The following is a 22,112-nucleotide window of genomic DNA, read 5'->3' on the forward strand; positions in this document are numbered from 1 at the left end:
CGAACCCGGGGCCTTGGTGTTATTAGCACCGCACTCCCCCGAGTGAGCCACGGGCCGGCCCTTTTTTTTTTTTTTTTTTGTCGTTTTTTCGTGACCAGCACTCAGCCAGTGAGTGCACCAGTCCTTCTTATATAGGATCCGAACCCGGGGTGGGAGCGTTGCTGCGCTCCCAGCGCAGCACTCTACCAAGTGCGCCACGGGCTCGGCCCCCTTACCTTCCTTTTTAAGGTTAAATAGTATCCCATTATATGTATGTACCACATTTTATTTATCCATTCATCTGTTGATAGACACTTAGATTGCTAATAATATGATTATTTTTAATGGCAATATTGTTGGATTGATTCTCTAAGGTTAACCATCTTCAAAGTCGGGGGAAGAGGATGAAGTGGAACAATACTATTGTTTGTGTGTTGACTTCTCTGTAGGTTTTGGTTGCAGGACCTGTTTTGATAGGAGTCTGATGAATGATGGACCCACTGAACCCCATAGAGGGTCCAGGTCTGGCAGAACTCTAGGGGAAAAAAAATGATTGCTTCCTATCCTAATTTTTCCCAAGAATAGATGGCTCTGCAGTGCCTGTAGTTTGCCAGCCTTACTTTCCTCCTTCTTTCCTTTGCTCCTATTGTGAATGAGACTCTTCCTGTGGTGTCATATCTAGATTCTTGGTTTGTTTTGCATAGGTCAGGGGCCGAGAGGGAATTACTGTATAGCTGTGGAGTGATGAGCACAATGAATGGCCAACTGTGTGACAACCTGGCTTGCCAGAGTAGAATTTGTAGGATGTATGTACATATGTGTGCACACATATATGTGCACACAAATATACATATGTATATAGAGACATACACTAACATCCCACTATTGCCAGTTGACACAAATAGAAGCTACATGTTCTCTTCTGGGTTCCCCCAGCCCAGCCCAATCACCAGAATGTATACATTGATAACAGAGAGGGTACCAGGATGATGGCAGAAATGTCCAAGGAGCACAAAGTATTAAGAACCTTAGCAGAAGGGTTTTGATAGCTTACACAGGCTCTTGCAATGTCTACCAAAATTCTGAAGACAGAGTACTATCCAGCTATGACTTCCTTTTCTGCCAGTCACCAGGCCTACGTTAGACCTGGAAAAGTCCAAGAGCCCAGGCTTCTGCGTCCTGTGCTTATGCTGTTCATAGGTGGTGGAGGGTAGGAAGAAGAGGCAGCCCCTCCAAACTCCTAATCTCTATCTGTGGACTCACCTGTTTGTTTATAGGGGGAAGGGGTGATTTGTACTGATTTGTCCCCAATCCCCTCTCTATGCTTGAGGGGACTGCAGTGCCATTGTGGTTTTTTGCCCAGTTGTGTCATACATACAGGGGTACATCTCCTTAGTGCACTCCCCCACCCAAATTATCCTACTCTCATATTCCCTTGCTTCTGTACCTCCAATGCTTAGATACCAGTTATGTTTCAAAAAGTATTCAGGATGATTTTATTATGTCAACACAATATGAGTGAGTTAATTCTATATTAAATTGATAAAGACCATATTTAGTACTAGTCGGATTGAATATGTACGTACGAGTGAAGAATTATGTTTATGCTTTGTGAAGGGCACTACAGGAGAGGATCTAAACATGAATCTTAAGAGGGCTTGCTGGTTAGCTCAGTTGGTTTGAGTGTGGTGTTATAACACCAAGTTTAAGGGTTCGGATGCCTCTACCAGCCAGCTGCCCCAAAACATGAATAAATAAAAATGAGTTTAAAAAATCTATTTTTAAAATTTACTTATTTATTTATTTAGGCAAGTCAAGTGAATCAGTGGGACTGGAAAAGGAACAAAGAAATCTGTGACTGATTGTGATCAATTACCGGCTGAAAAAAGAATATTTTAAGAGAAACATAGATTAAATATGAACGACAGTAGGGGGCACTTGTATGACAGTGGAGTAAAGACTAGCATAAGAATGTTCAGTTTGAAATTTGAACTTTTACTTGTTCCTTGGGGAGTTCATGTTTTTTCCTTATGCAACTTTTTGCAAAACTGACAGTTGGAGTTTAAATATAAAATATTTGACATGATAAACAAGTTAAATTTACTCTTTGTAGAACAGAAATGGACTTCCTTCAAAATTTGTTAAATTTACTTTACTTTCAGATGCTCTTTGGCAAATAAGAATTGCTAGATTAAAAGTACAGCATTTCATTCAACTACATCAATATATAAAATTTAAAAACCTTGTCTAAAACAATCTATTGGAAAATTTATTTATTTATTTATTTTTTGGTGCCATGACTCGGAAGTTTTAATTACTGTATCAACAAATTTGTACTACTCCAGATTATGTACTGTCACTCAGGATCTTGTAGAAATACTTTCTTGTACAAAAGCAGTGAGTGAAAAACAAAACAAACAAAAAACCAAAACAAAAATGAGTGTACCTCATGCTGTATTTGAAAAGAGGTCCCAACAAACACTTGAAAAATGGCTGAGGGGCTTGAACCCTTTCCACTTCATTTTGCAGCTGGTGTTAGATGAACACAGCTTTCTCTTATTTGAATAATGATGTTGAAAGATTCTAAAGGCCAAAAGAATCTTTGTGAGCTGTTTCTTTCTTGAATTCCCAATGAGAAGCTTTGATGAGGAAGGAATAACAGTATCATTTTCAAATTGGCCTCAGTACAAACTACATAATTATAGGTATTCCATGTTCCATACATATGATACAGCTGGCTCTTCATCACCCCATGAAAATGGAGTACATGGTGTGCTGAATACTTCAGATTTACAGATAAATCCTAACACTAATTTTAACTAACTGTTTCTTCATTTGCTCCTGCTTGAATTATCAGAGATACCTATGGGAGAAAAAAGGAAATGATTTTTTCCCTCTTGTTTACTTTTTACTTACCTTTTTTTTTTTTTTGGCAGCTGGTCGGTAAGGGGATCCGAACCCTTGATCTTGGTGTTATAACACTATGCTCTAGTCAACTGAGTAACCAGCCAGCCCTTACCTACGTTTTTAATGTTACCTCCCATTATTCTTTACATTCCAGCTAAAATGAAATAGTGCTTTTCCTATACATGCCCTGGCTTTCCTGCTTCTATGCCTTTGCTTATGCTTTTTCCTGCACCTGGATTTTCCTTTCATTTCTACATCTTATTTGTCCTTCCACATCCATCTCAAATGTCACTTTTTAAATAGTGCCTTTCCTGATCACCTCAGATACAAATCATATCATTTTCCTGAACTTGCATAATATTATTGAAAGAAATTCACTTAAAAGTAATAGTAATAACAACTGACAACATTCACACAGCCTTTTACAAAATGCTTTCACATATATTAGCTCTTTGGAACCTCATACACAGTTTATCACTCCTGTTTCTGAGGAAACTGAGGCTCATGGAGGTTAAGCGACTTGCCTGAGGTCACTCACAGCCCCAACTGAATCTAAATCTTATGACCTCACACCCCATGTTCTTTTCATCAAAGAAATGCTGTCTTATGATTCTTATCACTTGCTAATACGTGTTTTAGTTACTTGTGTAAATGTCATACCTGGTCCACTATTTTGTGCTGCCCTTAAAGGAAGAGTTAATGCTTTGTTCTTTGTGCCCCTCATCCTATAGCACAGAGTATTGCATATAATAAGGCATCAATAAACATTTGTTCAAAGGCTGACAATGAGTCAGGAGATATTGTCAAATGCATATGCCTAGCACAATGACTGGCACATAGATGCCCAGTACATATTTGCTGAATTTAATTGTAAAATGGATCAAAGACCATAGTTAATAAGAGCTTATTATAGCACATACTAAGAGCCGGGCACTGTTATAAATGCATTATACAATATTAATTCATTTAATCCTCATAACCTATCTATTATGCAGCTGGTAAGCAGCGGAGCTGAGTTTCACACTGACAGTCTGGCTCTAGAATCCACATGCAGTCTTAAACATTATGCCATAATAAGTTGTTCAGAATATTTTTACACTGTTAAGTTCCTCCTGGACGCCTCTCTGTCTTGGGTGTGGCTCAAATAAAGAAAAGCAGAAGCAGCACAGCTTGTTGAATACACACACTTTAGAGCTGTGGTTCTCACACTTGAGCCTGCATCAGAATCACCTGGAGGCTTTGTTAAAACGCAGATTGCTGCATCCCACCCCCAGTTCTGACTCAATAAGTCTGGAGTGCAGCTTGAGAAATTGTGTTTCCGAGTTCTCAGGAGATGCTGGTGCTGCTGATCTGGGGACCACTGGTGTAGGGTATAGGCGTTAAAAGCATGGACTCAAGCTGCAGGGGTTTGAATTTCAGTTCTGCCATTTATTAATTGAACTTGGGCAAGTTCTTGAACTTCCTGTGCTTCAGTTCTCATCTGTAAAATGTTTTATTGATAGCACCTCCATCATAGGATTCTTATGGAGATTGAATGAAATAATTGAACGTGCAGTGTGCTTAAAATGATGCTTGGCTCACAGTAAGCATGCAGTCTTAGTTACAATAATGGTGATATGTTTTTTCCTTTGCACATTTTACAGTCTAGTTATTAGACTTAAATCCAATAAATTTTTAAAAAGTATGAAGTTAGGTATTAGTTTATATGGTTCTGACTCTAAAGTACCTTAGATTTGGAGAGGTAAAATGTGTGTATGTTGGGGTGCAGGGGAGGTGTAAAGCTACATGACTATACCAGTTATTGAGTAAGGCAAATCCTAACTAAAGCCAAAATGTTTCTTATTTTAGTTATACTAAGTTTCCATTTTGTATTGTCAGGGCTAGGGTTCAGACCTTTCAAACCCATTGTATGGACCGGGTCACAAACCCCTAACACGCAAGTCCACAACCTCTAGGTAATTGGGAAAGATCCTGGAGGCCATTGGCAGACAACACGAGCTTAGTACACAGCAGCAGCAGCTTCCAGCAGCAGCAGCGGTGGCCTCCCGAAGGGTCCCAGGGGTCCTGGGAGCAACAGTTTGCAGCAACAGCCTCCAGCAGCAGTAGTGACATCCCGGGGGTGGGGGACGGCATGTATCAGAGCCACTCGTCATTTATACTTAAGTCATAACCCAGGACACCTGGGTGCACATGTGCAATTACATTAGACAACAGCCAAGGAACACCTGGGTGCACGTGCATATTTACATCAAATGCTCAGCAAGCTTCTGAACATTTGAGGGGCTCTGACCATTTTCCTTTATTTTCCCAACAGGAGGCACTGGAGGAGCAGGAGGAGGAGAGGTATATGAGACTAGAAGATAATAGGAAGTTACATAGTCAGAGTTTAGAAAGGTTGGGATTGTCAGTTGTTTTGGTTTTACCACCAGAGAACTTGAGGGAGGAAGGGAAGGAGACAGAGGGAGATGCAGAGAGATTGGGAGAGAGGGAGAGAGAGGTGCCTGGGCTTTCTATTTGCCAAAGAAATAACTGACTACTTTTCCCGTTCCTCTTTCTTAAAGCTGATATCTGGTCTAAAGGTGAAGTTCCCGGTAGTGTTCGCTTTTTTGTAGGGAACAATGGCTAAGGAAGTGATTTGCTACTGGCTTCTGAAGCTGGGCTCTGTGGCTTTTATTCTCCACAGCTGCCTCACATACTTCTGATTCTTGCTGAGAAAGGCAGTTGTTAGGTTTGGAAGTCTTCAGATTCCAGAGCCAGCTGGACAGCTGACCCTCTGGTAGCTATTTCCCAAACTGCTAGCCCTCTGTTGCCTCATTTCCCTGGGCCCCTTCTTTTTGATTTTGAAGCAATATCCTATATTTAGTATTGGATGAGGTTTGAGGGGGGAGTCTCTCCCACCTTAAGATTCTGGATAGATGGAGTATTTGGGCCCGAAAACAAGGTGTATCCTGTCCAAAAAATTTAACCCCTTTTTCATTGGGCATGCGGAAATAGTTTACAGGGCTAAGAATGTACCTCTAGCTCATGGGTAAGGAGCAGTGTCTATTTTAGGGTGTCCTAAAGAAACTGTTTGGGGGAAGGAGTGGGGAGAAGTTCAAGCAGCTCCATTTATGGTTGAGCAATGTTTGGTATCCTACAGAAGGGACCGTATGTACAGTGGGGAAGAGTTTAGCATTCAGGGATGATTAGGGACACCTCATTAGCCATCAGAGTGGAACAAGTATTCCCAGGACTCTCATGAGCCTCAGCCCTGCATCCTGGGTGTCTTCTGCTCTCCCAGCCTGCTGAGTCACCACCTAGGAATGGCAGTAGCCAGGTTGCCGCCTGGAACACCTGGAGTGCTCTTGGCATAATGTACTGTTGACTGGTCTTGGTTTCCTAGACACGACTTGGGCCTCTCCAGGCCTGTTGGAGTGATGGGTTGGGTCTTAGCTGTCTCTCCAGCTTGTTCCACAAGGCACTGACCTACTTTTCAGGGACAATTAAGTGTTTGTGAGCAGAGGAAGGCGGTGACCCAAGTGAAGGTGAACCAGAGTTGCATTAAACAAACATTTGAAGTTATTACTTTTTCCATCTTACACAGCAGGGCCTATCTCAGTCCAAATGGCAGGCCAGGGTGATGTGGGGCCAAATTCCAGATCCTTATCCAGACAGCCAACCAACCCTTGAATTTTTTTTTTTTTAATCAAAAATTTTTTTTGGTGGCTGGCCAAAACTCTTGAATTCTTATTCTTTCCGCTGATGTATTTTAATATAAGAACCTTTCATAATCATTGTACCCTTTGTCTTTTGGGTGATAGGAGAAGGTTTGGAAAGAAGTTAGGGCTTTCAGAATGAATCAGCGATACAAGTCAGCAATCCCTTCTGGTGGCAATGTTTGGGTTCATTTGTAGCATCTCTGAGAGGATTCAAATCTGTTCCTTTTTGTACCAGGCTGGGATAATAGACTGGATGGGAGCCCAGATCTTTAGGGAATGAGTAAGTAGCTTGTTTAGGTTTTCCTGTCCTTGTGAGGCAAGGGCTCAAGGGTAAGATTCAGTCTTTCAAATTGCAGTGAAGGGAAGTGAACCTGTGTTCTCACCCTGGTCCTGGATGTCACTTACCTTATTAGCAGACTCCAACTTCTGCTTCCCTGTTGAATATAATTATTATGTTTGAGTTATCTTTTCTGTTACCTTACCGCTAGGGGAAGGAACCAGGGTCCTGAGAAGGACAGTGACTCTTGTCCTCCATCGGCTGGCTCCATGACCCTGAGGGAATTGCCAAACTAGTAATTAAGAAGTTTCTTAAACTTCTACTTTCAGCAAATCTACATACATGAGAACTCCCATAATCTCCCAGTCAATAAAAAGAAAAGTTATTGATAGTGCACCCAGAGATCCAGATCAGATCTTAAGGTTAAGGAAGGAAGAAGCTTAACAGAAGAACTGCATCCTTCCATTCTCATTGGAATTCCCTTCTAACAACTTTTGAAGCGTCAGCCCCATTAGAAAAACTAGTTTATATATCAGAACATGGCCTGAAAGTCAGCATGGTGTCAATTTTGGTCTCATAGATGGCTAAATCTTTTGGGGGAAGGGTATTTTAGGTGACCTGAAATTGCTCCATTCCTCCTAGAAACCCCAGAGTCTGGTCACAACCTCCTTTCTTACACTTCTTCTATTCCTCCTTGCCCATGAAACCTGGTCTCTGCTGTTTCCCAGTCTATTAGCCTTTTATGGGGTCAGTGCCTTCCTGACCTAGCTAGCCTATATGACAACACTTTTCTTGCCATTCTCAGGTCTTTTTCTTTCTTCTGCACCTTCCTTCTCTATCCGCAGTGCTGGGCCCATGTTCATTTTCTCCACTGAGCTACTGAGTGTCACTATATAACAAGGTGCTGACCGAGTACTTTACAGAGGTGCAAGGTGCAATCTGACTCCTTTACAGATTATGAGCTCCAGCACAGCTTGGCTCTCAACCCTGCCCTGAAATCTTTTTATTCTCTTCTGGTTGACACCCATTCCTTCTCTCTACAGTAGCCATTCCAGACTTTCACCACTCTCCTCAAACTCGCTTCTCCACCCCTCCTTGTAAAACAAGTCATTTAGCCATTTACTTTCTTTCCATACCTTTACCTCAATTCATCTGTAATCTTTACCCATCCTTACCCCATCCCTCCTATTTCAGGGGCAGGTCTCTGGGCATATGAAAATATATTGTGTATTGTTAGTCTCTCTCTCCCTAGTGAGTCTTTATGTTCAGGTTTTCTCCATCCTAAGAAAAAAATTTCGTTAAGCTGCCTCTTCTTCAGACTAATTGACTTTTTTTTTTTAAACCGCTAAACTTCTTTAATAGCCTTTCTTATATTCCTTTAGTCAACTTGACCCACTGTAGCCAGGCTTTGTGTCCACCCTCCCCACTGAAATTGCTCTCACTTGTTATGACCCTTTTGTAGAATTCATTAACCTCTTTTCAATTCTTTTGACCTTGTTACAGAATTTGACACTATTTGGACCTCTTTTATTTTCCTTACTCCGTGCTCTCCCTGAATGAGTTTAAAATCTGGTGATTTTATTTATCAACTTAATCTGTGTGTACAGTGATGACTCTCAAATCAAAAATCTCTAAATATGAGCTTTTCCTTGAGGTCTAAACTTGTATTTCCAAATAACTACCTTTTCCACCTCAAAGTCTGCAGAAATTCTAATGTAACACATCCAAAACTGAGCTTATCATCATCCCCCTTCTTTCTGTTGCCCAAACCTGCTTCTCTTCCTATATACCGTGCCTCAGATACCAATATCACCCTTCACTTACTTGCCCAAGCTAGGAAATTCAGGTTGGTTTGTTTGTCTGTCTTCCTTCATTTTCCACATCTGATTGGACTCAAAAATCTCTCAGCACCCATTCTTTCCTGCCTGGACCCACTGCTGTATTTTAGATCCTCTTCTTTAGCATCTGCTAGCAGTCATGCCACATCTTTTCTTAAAAGCTAATTTTCAGTTTCATCCCTTGTTTATGCTGTTTCCTATGCCTTGAATGTTCTTTTTACTTTATCTGCCTCACAAACTCCTGTTCATACTATAATCTTTCATCCCAGCTCAAAACTAACTAGCTTTTTATGGTGTTCCTGCTTCTTTCCTTCTACCCCAACCAGGAAAAATTGAACTTACCTTCTCACTTGAGTTCTCATGGTACTTTGTTCATCCCTTTGTAATAGTACTAATTTTATAGTTATCTGTTTAATTGCCTGGCTCCCCTAGACCATGAGGGCAGTCTGTACCTTCTTCATCTTTGTTTCTTTGGTGTCATAACAATTAGTTAAATTGTTGGGTTGTATGTAAAGTTCCTGCTATTTCCAGATAAAGGATGTTTGGAAAATCTGAAAGAGCTAGGCTTCTGTTGGATATTAGTTGTGAGAAGTAATGAGAATTAGAAAGAAGAGGGTGACTATTGAATAAAGGAAAGGATGACAATGAGAGGCATTTGGAAGAAGTGATGGGATTAATAGTGGGTTGACAAGACTCAAAGTGGGAAATTAAAAGGAGGCATTGATTTGGGGAGGAAAGATATGAATTCACTTTTAATAATTTGAGTTCTAGTTGCTGTGACATACTCAGGTGGAAATGTCCAGCAGGCAGTTGGCACTGCAGAGCTGCAGTCAGAAGAGAGTCAGGGTCAGTCATCTCAGCCTGATATTTAAAGCACTCCATAACTGCCTTTCTAGCCTCCTCTCCAACTACTTACTAACATCTAAGTCAGACAAGACTGTCTTCCTATAGGGCCTTCACTCACTCTGTCTGCCATATAGAATCTTACCCATTGTTCACAACCTGCCTCAAAGCCCTCTAGGAAACCTCTGATCACCCCACTGGAAGTTTGTTTCTACTTTCCTAAATGCTAATAGCCATTTTTCCCCCTGTATCATTTATATTGTACTTTAACATCCTATTTGTATGTATGCTTTTTTTTCTTCTACAAGATTGGAAGCTCCTAGAAGTTGGGGACTGTATCATAAACTATCTCCCATATCGCCAGCTCTGTATTTAGCACATGTATTCAAAAGTATTTGGTGATTTGTGGAGTAAATGGAACCTGCTTTAAGGTAGTAGTAATAATACATTGGATTATCGTCATTCTACACCTAATACCTAATGAAGTGTTAACATTATTGTTTTGTTTTTGGTGGCTGGCCTATATGGGGATTTGAACCCATGATCTTGGTGTTATAAGGCTGTGCTCTAACCAACTGAGCTAACCAGGCTGCAAAGTGTTAACATTATTTTATGTGCTTTTTTCTGTTTATTTTTCTTAAGTCCTCAGATATATTATTGTAGGGGAAGTGGAAAACAAGAGGTGTTAAGTGGGAATCCCCTTTCACGGCTGTGTTTTCTGTTTCCTGCAAAATTCTTAAAATGGTATATACCTACCCTTTAGTTCTAACCCCCTCCACTCTTCTGAAATTGCTGTTGTCAAGGTCACTAATCGCCTCCGAATTGCCAAATCCAATGGTAATTTTTCAGCTCCGATCTTACTTGACCTTGTTGTGGTAGTTGGCAGTATGAAACACTCCATCCTCCTTGGGAGTTTCTCCTTCCCTAACCTTTTGGGACCTCATCTTCTCCTGATTTTTTTCTCATTTACGGATTTGTCTTCCTTTACTGACCTTTAAATAAAGATACTTTCTAGGATTTTGTCTTTGGCCCTCTACATGGTTTTCCTGAGTGATCTTATTCATACTCATAGCTTCAATTGCTGTGGTGACTCTGGGCCAGATTTCTTTCCTGGGCTCCAGACATTTCTCTCTGAGGACTGGAGGATTTCTTTTGGATATCCTGTAGATGTCTTTCACGCAGCATGTTCCAAACTGAGCCCTTCATCTTCATCCCTTCAAACCTGCTTTTCTTTCTCCTATTCCTTACTTTATTTAAGGCACTACCTTCTACCAAGTCACAAAAGTGGGATATTTGAGAGTTTCCCTTCTCTTTGTCCATCCTCTCGGCCCCATCCTAACTCAAAACAGTGATCAAGTATTGTATAATTCTACTTTATTCTCATATCCCTTCTGTTCTTCTGATCTCAACACTATTTTTTTTTAGTTTGCATCTCTTTATTTCTCAAAATATAACTGTAATAATGTCCTAACTGGTCCCTCTCCCTTCTGTCTTGCTTCCCTCCTTTTGACTGCTTTTCACTTTGCTTCTGTACACCTTTGTTAGCATCATTTGCATTATATTATGTGTTGGGTTACTCACTAGATTATGCCTGCTTGAGGAAAGAGACTGTGAGCTCTTAAATTTTTATTTTCAGCAACTCTACATACATCAGTAATAATCTCCCAGTCGATGAAAAGCATCCTCAGTGCTCTACAAATTTGGCACAGTGTAGGCAATAAAAAACTGCTTATTGAATGTACGAATGATTGAGTGAGAAGGGTATGTGGTTATTGGCAGTGCTGGGGTCAGGATTCTTGTCTTTTAAACTTCTATTTTTTGATTACTTAGTATGTTCATGGAAGTGAATATTCCAAAGATTTGCTCACTACAGCCACCCTTTTCACCTCCCTGAAGGCAATAAATATTATGTTTCTTGTCTCTCTTTCCAGAGATGATATGTGCATTTATTCATGCAAGAAATTAATTTAGCAAATATATATTGGGCACCTACCATGTGCCAGGTAATATGCTAGGCTCTGGGGATAAACTGAATAAAACAGACATAAAAAAATAGTTGCTGCCTTTATGGAACCTAAATTCCATATATTCTTCTTCCCTCCTTTCAGAAAAACATAAATGAGAAGATAACATACACTGCATTCTGTAACTTCCTTTCTTGTACTTATTATGTCTTGAAGATTAATTCATATCAACACATAAAGACCTTTTTTCTCCTGCTTTTTATTCCATTGTATGGCTGCATTGTCATTTATTAGCCAGTTCCCTGTTGATGGGCAGTTAGGGTGTTACCAGTCTTTTGCTGTTACAAAGTACTACAATGAAAAACCTTGTTGTACACTTGTCATTTAGCATATGTATATCTACAGAAAAAATTCTTGGGTATGGAATTGCTGCCTTAAAGGGTATGCATATTTGTAAATTTGATGGATAGTTTGATTCATTGCTTTAATTTTTTAAATTTTTTATTATGAATATTTCAAGCATATAGACAAAAACAGAATTCTGTAGCAGGTACATATGCACCCACTACTTATTAAACAGATGTTGACACCCTCATTGAGATTCTGCCTGTCAGGTACTTTTAGCACTTCCTTAACATTGTGATGTTCTCCCACAGAATTTTATCTTAGACTCAAGAATAGTAAGTTTCTCAGAACTCATACTCTGCCATCCTGGAGTCACCACCATACTTTCTATCTTGGACGTTCCTTTTAAATATAACCTCATTGTTAGCAAAAGGCAGCTTTTTTTTTTTTTAAAAGGAAAATTCCATTATTCTATTTTTAGTGTCTGGAATCTGATTTCTCAAAAATGTTTATTTTGCCTCCTTCCTCTGCTCAAAAGCAACAAAAGAATGCTACCAGAAGTTGGTGGCCCGTGTTTGTGGAAAATTGTTTGATTTGTTGGTGGAGGAGCCCAGGTGAATTGAACCAGCAAGCACTTTTCTTCCACCCAGGTTTGTCAGAATAACCAGTTGTAATTCTCCTAAGCAGTCGCCTACTTTCAGCTGACTTGGAGGTGCTGCTGTATCCTCTGGGTCCTGATGGAGATCATGAGAGAAACTGTTCTTGGAGGAGGTGGGAAGCTCTTGACCCTTGTTACACCTGGATGCTTGTGGCTATTTCAGTATGCTTTTGTTGAAGTAAATTTCCTTCCCTCCCATCTCTCTGCTGGAGGTCTATAACCTTGTTCCAGTGGTAGGTGCCTCTTGTCTGATCTTTTTCTTAGGTCCTCAGAATGCCTGGCAGTGAGGCTTCTAGGTTATTATGTGGTTTTATAAAGTGAGAGAGAAACCTTAGTCTCAGGTGGACCACACAGCCAGAAAAAAAAAAAATATTTAGGAGAGTGAGCTGATTTGAGGGTCTATGGCCTAAAACACGGGTCCTTTTAAAGCTCACTGTTGGGTACTGTAGCATAGGTCTAATCCATACCATGTATCTGCCCAGGCCTGGGGTGGGCACAGCTGGATAGAGCTCCTTGGACCCTTTTTGCCAGACCTGTACTTAGTTTCCTTTACAGCCTCCCTTGGTTGTGCCATTTCAGTCCTCTCCTTCTAAGCTTGAGGCCTGACTTCTTTTGTCTTCTTTTACTTCTGCAGAGGCAGCTTTGGCCCTGGGGACAACCCTTTCGTCAGATGACAAACTCATTTTCTCTCCAGCAGACCAGAGGAACAAGGTGTAATTCAACCCTTCTGTCCACCAGACACTGCTGCCAGGGGGAGACAATGAAGAAAGTGATCTTTGTTGCTCCCTGAATAGGACCCTGAACCTGGCACCTGCTTTTATTACTGGCTTCTTAAGTCACTGGATACATTTGTGCTGTCTTCTTGAGTTAGCAGCTGCTGTGGGGTAATAGTGGCAACTGGCTGTCAGGGTTTCAGTTATGCCTCAAAGAAAATTGATGTATTTATATGAGGGAAGTTTCATTTTGGATTCCTAAACCTCTTTAGGGTTCATCTGGAGAGTGAGCAGTGGGAAGTCACCTGTGCACTGTTTGATGACCCCATGACTTTCATCTTCTCTGAATCTGAGGAGACACTGCCATTTCCTTTTCCTCCTGTTCTCTCTCTTTAGACTCTGAGTTCTGTGTTCCCAGAACCTAGGTCAGTGCCTGGTACCTGGTAAGCATGCAACACATATACAGTATGTGGAACGAATAATTGAATGAATTCTTTAATCTGGCTGTCCAGGTTTAGTTCACTGACCCTGATATGCAGGTGTTTTGTGGGAGGAGGACCTTTGTTTTTAGGAGAAGGATTGCTTCAAAGGTGGTGGAAGGTGTTGATTTCTAGAGGGGTTTGGGAAACTGTAGGAAGTACAACATGGGACTTGCTGTCTCCTCATCAGCCTAGATCTTTCTCCTCAGTTGTGATTCTCTGTTGGAGGACTTGCCCTCCTATATCAGGAGCCTCTTTTCTAAACCTGACTCAGGCCTTTGTGTCACCTGGGCTCTGTCCCAAGGAATTTTTAACAATGATCCTGTCACTGTAGAGTCAGAAGCCCTCAGGACCACACCTTGTGCACTGTAGTCTGGACTTCCTGATCTGGCTGCACTGCATCAAGTTCCACTCAGTGCTTAGGTGTCTGTGCCTTTGTAATGGCTGTTGGAGACAGCAGGGCTTTCCCCTGTCCACTGCCCCCCTCCAGCCCCTTTGTCAGCAGCTGGCCAGAGAGCACCTAGTAGAATGCCAGATCCTAAGCCTTTCATATTTGTCTGTCTGTGTCTAGAATTTAGGGCAAAGTCTCTCTTACCAACTGAGGTTACATCTCACTATTCACTTTTGTGGGACCTATTGGAAGATAAAAGATGAATACCCAAGAAGAGCATACAGAGGTATTGGACTGTGGTGCTTTGAAATACTCTGATTCTGGGGAAAGGTCTCCAAGAAGGCAACTGGAGTCCAGACCGTTCCACCACCACACTCCTTTACCAAGAGCCTCAAGTTGGAACCATCACTCATTCCGTAATTCCAAACATCCTTGTTTTTGTTTAATTTTTATCTGAAAATGTTACTAAACAATTTGAATGATAAAACACACAGGAAATTACAGACTAGCATATGTTGTCTTTTAACTGCACTTAGTTCAAGTGGCTATTTTAAAAGTCAGTTGTTCCTACAGTTAGACTACTGTTGTCTAGTCTGCTTTCCTTCTTTAGGCAGGAGGAGTCTCGAATAGACTTTTACAGTGGCATTAGAGCAGAAGGACCCAGCTCTTCTCTGGCTGATTGATAATTCCTTTACAACATGTTCTTTTCAGTACTTACATTCAGATTACACTGTGTTGATTGCTTTTGGGTCATGATACAGAAGAAGTCTTAGAGATCAATTCTGGGGTTCTTTACCTGAGGTTCATTGACACCTGTCCATTTGTAAACAAAAGTTTGTACATAGATAAATATGAGCCTGTTTCTAGGGAAGAGTATCTGTAGTTTTCATGAAATTCTCACTGTGGTTTGTGACCTAAGAATTTGGGTTCCTGCTCACATAGCTAGTTGGTGGCAAAATTGAATCTTGAGATGAACTCTGGAGTCCAGGTATTGATTCTATAACCAAAGTTTTTTCCACTCTATTATCTATACCCTTCCTGGAGAAGTAAATGGAATAAATAACTCCTGGAAAACAGACACATATGATCTGAACTATTATTTAATGTTTGCCTTTCTCAGTCTACAGCCTTAAATACAGCTGGTTTCTTGGACTAGGTGACCTTAAAGATACTGTGATTCTAACAGTAGTGCACTGTAAAATCTATATTTGTCTTTTTTACTGTACCCTACTGTCTAACTTATGCTCTTTAAGCATTAAACTTCTTTTTAACCTATTTATCTTGCCCACTGAGTTGCTTTTTGAGAAAAGGAACCATGTATTTGTGTTTCCTCATGATTCCTAATACTCAGATCTGCACAGTGACTGATTAGTAGTAGTATTGGAAGGCACAGAAGCTTGGGTTGGTTATTTTTATTATTTTTCAAGTGGGCATACTCCCTTTTCTCTTTCTTTTTACAATGCTACTTACACAGTTTCTCTACCTGCATCCAACCTGTATGATTGGGAGTTTTGCAGAACATTATATTTGGTGCACTATGAATTCTATCCTAGGTCACTGAATGGCAATCTGTAAGCCAGTTTGTCTGAAAAATTTTAGACATCGGTGGGGTTGGGGTGAAGTGGTCTCTTATGAGAGGTTGTTCAGCAGGGTTGACTCAGTTGCTTGCTCCTGGGTTTCTTGGATGCCAAGCCTTTTTTGGTAAGATGAGCAAGAGTACTAGCTCAGATTTGGGAAACACAGATTCTTTCCATGCTATCTCATTGGCCTGATGTGTGACTTGTGTAGATTACTTAACTTCTATTTTCTTATCTGTAGATGAAAAGATAGTTATTTTAATAAAAACATTTTCAAATATGAGTATAATAGTGCAGATGAGTCACTTTGAGTTCCTGACAACAAAGATGCTATAGAAATTTCAGGGTTCCCCCTAACCCCCAGTCATAGTATGTGTAGCTTATCCTAAGAGTCTGTGACTATTGAGGTGGTCATCTTTTTGAGGCTAACAGAATAGAAGGAAATTTGCAGGAGCTACTGACACATTAAAGCAACCTAAAAACAAGTCAGCTAAGTGAAACAGTGCCCTGGAGTGGGGGATATGCAGGTAATGTCTGGGCTGCATTTATCTGCGGAAAAGGTTCTGCCTCCCTGAATTGTTGTGTTTTTAGCATTTAAGAACAGGCTTGATGATTTCTGCTTCTTTGCTCTCCATGCTGTGGGCTGTGTTGATGTGCAACATCTCTTCTGTTGTGTGGCTGTATTTCAGTCTATAAACATATCTCCTGTAAGGAGAGTGCAGAATTAGTTGTTTATTTTGTAAAACCTTCCCATTGCCATGTGATATTTGCCCAAGAGCTCCTGTTGTGGTGACGTTCTGTGGTGAGTGTAGCCCTTTAAAAATTTCATTGTCAAATGTTAAGCTCCAACTGGTGTCCTGAAAAGCATTTAAACATCTCTCCCTAGAGTTGAAGTGAGAGGAGTAATAATCCCAGTGGAGCCTGGGCTGGGGTCCAGAGAGGAGGTGGCAGATGAGGTGGTGGATGAGAGGCAGGGGCTGTTGTGGTCTTGTGGCTTATTTACACAAAGGAGGGGCTGGCCTCTCCTGGGGAGGTATTTCCGCTCACTGTAACAAATGAGGGTGCACAAAGGGCTGTAATGTAACGAGGCTTCTCTGGTGACGTCACTTGCAAATGTGGTCAAAGTCCAGTTCTTGGGGGCTAGCAGAAGCGGGAGTAGATATCAGCCGGTTTGCAGGCTCTCACTTCTCAGCTGTCATTGCGCCATGGTGCCTACTTCCAGCTACTGAACCAACACAGCTGGGCCTGGGCATGAATGCTTACAAGTACCAGAAGTTCCTGGAGGGACTCAATAACCTTAGAGGTATTATTACAAAGCTTCCTGCCCTTTATCCTTTCTTATTGTGTGAACACTTATTGTGGTGTGTGTTATATGGGGTCTTTATTTTCCATCAACCGTTTAGGTGCTTAGAAAGCCCTCCTACTCTGAGCTGTCCATATTTTTTTTATGTGTTTACGCAATTACACAGAAGCAATAGAGTTTATAAATGCAATTATAAGTGAGTAGGAGAGAATCCCCTCAGGTACTTTAGCAGCAGCCTGTTCTCTTGCTTGAACGGGCAACTAAGAATTGTCCCCTGCTCTCTTGTGCTCAGCAGGGCTCAGGGCTGTGTCTTTGAGGCAGCCAGGCAGTGTGGGTGGAGGGCTCTTGCCATCAGGCCCTGCAGCTTCACTTAGGTGCAGCTAAATTTCTTGGGCCGGGTTTTCCAGTTGCCTGTGTCTATAGTGAGTTAGAATCCCATCTGGAGAGAACAGGTAGTGGGGAGGAGGGATAGAGGGAAGAATGCAAGTTGATGGGCCATAGATGCTTTTGTAAAGGGTAAATCAGTGACTTTGAAAGAGAGCTTTTGATTAAAATAATATTTAAAAGCAATAGTGTTTTCTTTGTATCATTGGCAGACTCTTCACTGACCATAGATGAGAAGAATGCACTCAGATGTGATGATGCAGCACTCTTTTTGGCTATTAAGGAGGAAAATGAATGAAATCTTTTATTTCCCCTCTTCTAATTAATAAGTGGTTTTATTTCCATCTGCAGAGGAAGGTGCTTAAACTGTCCCTCTTTCATCAGCAGTCATGGTTACTGGACCCATCAGATTCTGGACCCAGAGCAACCATGGTGTGTGGAGACACTGCAAGGAGATAGAGGGAGGAACGGTGTAAAATGGGTTTTTCAGGGATGAGGGGAGTGGCAGACAGGGGGTGGCAGGAGATATGGATTTCCTTCCTGCCAGGGTATATAGTTATTTTACTTTCACTCTCTGTTGAAGAACCCTGTTTCTAAGAAATATATGAGGAAAAAAAGAAAGAGAGAGAGAAAGAAACATGAGAGTACTTCAGAAAGTTCATGGAAAGAAAACTTTCTGAAGACTCCTCGTATATATGAAGAGCTTTGTATGCTATAAAGGAATATATGACTATAAAGTATTCTTCTGTTGATCTCTATCTTCTCTACCTTTTTCTCTCTTCCCACCCCATACAAACCTTCCCCCACCCTGCCGATCTTCTGGCAGATGGAGCCAATCCCTTTTAGGTTCAGCGCTTTGAAAGTTTATCCTGCAACAGACAGGTCTTAGCAAGAATGAGTGACATTAACTGTTGCTCTAACTTTCCTGTCAGGAAGTTTTGATAGGACAGAAAGGGTCTGGATTCTTCTTCCAGCCTCATGGGGATGAGATGGGAAGAAGAGGGTGGAAACCACTGGTGCTTCTCAGCAACTCTTCCAGTTCTTGTGCCTTGTTGGGGACTAGGTGAAGAAAAGTGCTAGGATGTACCTTGTCTTGTGCAAGAGCTCCATTTCCTTGCCCTATTTTCTGTACAGATCCTTCTGTATTCTCGGACATGATGCCTACCTAACAGCAGGAGCATTTTCCCTCCTTTTTTTACAAAACTAGTAGCAGGATTACCAGTCTTAATTAACCTGCATATTCCTTCAGTAGAAGAAGAGGCACAGAATAGGAACCCCAGGCCTATCCTTGGTCACTGAACTCCATAGTGTAGTTTTACTTCCTCTCCATAGTGTCATTCTTCTGATAAAAGCTGCCAAATCTTTCTGAAAACCGACAGGCAGTGGATAGAAACTAGGAAATTTACTTGTCTGTAGAATTGGAGAACAAAACTTTTCTTTTTGGGTCTCCTTTGCATCAGGGGTTTATATGAGCAGTTAACCACACTAGGATGACCATGGCCTATGTGAATCAGGTTTAGCAGTGACCCAACTAGGTGCCTAAGGTTCTCAGAGCACACCACTCATAACTCTTATTCTCTGCTGTGTGTGCTTTAGGAACAAAGTGCAGGTATGACTGGGGGGTCAGAGGGAGTTCTTCTTTTTCTTCCATAAAACATGCATGGGGGAAGGAGTCTTTTTTTACTCCCTAAGTAAGAGTTGTTTTGGTCCCCAATTTCCTCTAAGTCTCCTGACTTTCTTTCTCAGTGGGGCTAATGGAATAGGCAGCTCTTGGCTTGATCCTCTTAGGGGTGTAGAGGTTTGAAATTGTACCCTCCCTAGGAAAGGTTATTTCTGCATTTGGAAGAGGTTGTATTGAAACCAGTCTGGCAATCATTTGTTTTCTCAGCCCACTTATAAGGTGTTTTGTTTTTTTCCCCCTTCCTTCCTTTATCCTGTTTGTGCTAGGAATGAGTAATAGACTAGATGTACCTATTATGGGGAGTGTCTGGTATGGGGCTAAAATCAGAGAAGAGAAAAGACCACAGCAGCAGTTCCTATTCCACTCTTCTCACTCCAGACACTGCGGCTCTCAGCCATGTTATTTTGGTTCTATACCTTTTGCTTTTCTTGACATGGTTCAGCTTGTAGCCATTCCTCCATCGAGTGGATAACAGTTGAGGGGAGTACAGTGGGAGAATAGAGACATTGTAGAATTTTTTGGAAGTTCTGGTCCTCAGTTTCCTGTGAATCTGTGGTGTTTTGATGCCAGGATTGGGGTGCAATATAGTCCATTGCTGCTGCTGCTGCTTCTGGAGGGCTTTAACTTACATTTCTCAAGACTGCCAAACACTGTAGCTAGTGGGGTGATTGCTGCCCAGATGAACCTGTCTTGTGGGTATGACAGGTTGAACTGTTGGCCCAAGTCCTTCTCTTTGGCAGAGCCCAGGTCTGTGCCAGGATTGCTAATTGGGGATTGATTAGGGAAACAGAGACATATGTGTGGTACAGTGATGAGAAGTGGTTCTCTAGCCTTTGCTAAGAAAAATTTGTGTTAGGACTGTGAAATACTGACTTATTTTTAAAAAGAAATATACCCCAACATACCCATATACTTTCACCCTTCTCCTCCTTTGCATATATTGTCCTGTTCCCTCTGCCTCGAATCCCATTATCCTTTTCTCTGTGCACCAGACTTCTACTCATCTTCAGTGCCTAGCTCACACCTCACTTTTTCAATTGTTTTGTTTGTCTTTGCATTCCCAGGCAGAATTATTCTCCTTCCTTCATTTGTGTTGCCTTAACACTTTCAACATATTTATTTTAGAGCATATCACATTACAGTATAGTTATTTTATCATTAAGCATTTGATTTTCTTGCTAGCCTTTCCTTACTGGGCAAGTTTTCTGTAACTTGTAAGCTTTGGTTTTCTCGCTTGTAAGGATGGAGATGATAACAGAATTTGCCTCAAAAAATGTTGTGAGGATTAAATGAGATAGTGAAAGTGACATCTGATACAAAGTAGGAGCCCAATAGATGTGAACTATACTGTTGCTCTGGGTGGCAACTGTGTCTCTTTTATCCTTGTATCTCCTTCACTTAGCGTAGTACCTGGCACAAATTAAGCATAAAAGAAACATTTGAGGGCCGGCCCGTGGCTCACTCGGGAGAGTGTGGTGCTGATAGCACCAAGGCCACGGGTTCGGATCCCATATAGGGATGGCCGGTTAGCTCACTGGGTGAGCGTGGTGCTGACAACACCAAGTCAAGGGTTAAGATCCCCTTACCGGTCATCTTTAAAAAAAAGAAACATTTGAGGAATTGAATCGGACTAAACTCATGTACTCAAATGTCCTTCAGTAGTCACCATGCCTGGCTGGTTAGAGCACAGCCTTGCAACACCAAGGTCAAGGATTCAGATTCCCATAACAGCCAGCTGCAAAAAAAAAAAAAAAAAAAAAAAAAAAAAAAAACCACCCAAACTCCCCCCCCCCCAAAAAAAAAAACAATAATCACCATAGGAGGTTAAAAAATATTCTGGGAGTGGAGCCTATGCTGTGTACATTTACTTAACTACAATTTTTGAGTGTTTTTCCTCTTCAGTGCCACATTATGACCCTCTTAAGAAACTCCACAGTTTTATAGTCATACCTAATTTTTGGTTAAAAAATTATATTACCCAAGACAAAATGAAATCCAGTCTCAAAGAATGAAAATATACTGCCATTGAAAACTTTAGAAAGACGGTACTGCTAGTCTGTAGGTAGTTCCAAATGAGGGGTTGCAGGTATATTATATTTTGAACAGTGGTGATATTGTTGAATAAGTGAAAAAGGTAACTACTGAGAAGGAACACACCCCTTTTTGGTTCTGTTAGTTCTGGTATGTTTGTCATATCATCTTTCTCATTATCTTATAGCTTTACTTTGGATATCCACTTAGTCTGCCAGCCAAGAAGCCTGTCCCCTGGGCGAGCAAGACAAGCCCTCACACCCTAACATGTACCCCTCAGAGTAGTCTTTGGGTGAGTGGGTAGGGGGGGCTTTTTCCCCTCTTTAATGCTTATAATAAAGAACCCCAGAAAAAATTTAGATATTTTCCCTGACCTTAAATTGATGCACCCTATTGTCCTTACAGGGGGGGAAAATTATCAAAATCTTACAAACCATAGATTACTATGCTCATACTTTATTGTATTTCCATCTAGTTTTCTTCTATCCATATATATAAAATATTATGTTTTTATGTATTTTTATATGTTTTTATATATTTGTTATTGTTATGTAGTTCTGTATCTTGCTTTTTATTATTTCATGGGCCTTCTTTATGCCTTTATTTATCTATACCATGATTTTTAACAGCTGTATGGAATTCCATCAAATGGAAGGATCATTTACTTAACATTCTCTAATTGTGGGGCTTGTACCGTTCTAATTTTTCACTGCTGTAATCGGATAATGAACATCCTTGTAAATACATTTTTCTGTGTATGTCTGTTTTTTTTTTAGATTTCTAGAAGTGGAATTACTGGGTTTAATGCATGCATTCAAAGCTCTGAATGTTGGTTTTTAACTTTCTTTCACTTTGAAAAGCTGTTGAGGGTAAGAAGAGGGTACCTCTAATGCTGAACACCCCTTTTATAGCTCTCAGCCCCTTGCACTCTAAGGATAACGCTGTCTTCAGGCTGACTGGCCAGCTGGCTCAGATGTTTTATTATCCAGTTAATTTCATGGTGGGACAGGTGCCAAGTGTCTCTCTCACTTAGTCAGCAGCTCC

The sequence above is a fragment of the Cynocephalus volans genome, chromosome 8, assembly GCF_027409185.1.
Source record: "Cynocephalus volans isolate mCynVol1 chromosome 8, mCynVol1.pri, whole genome shotgun sequence".
Classification (NCBI taxonomy): Eukaryota; Metazoa; Chordata; class Mammalia; order Dermoptera; family Cynocephalidae; genus Cynocephalus; species Cynocephalus volans.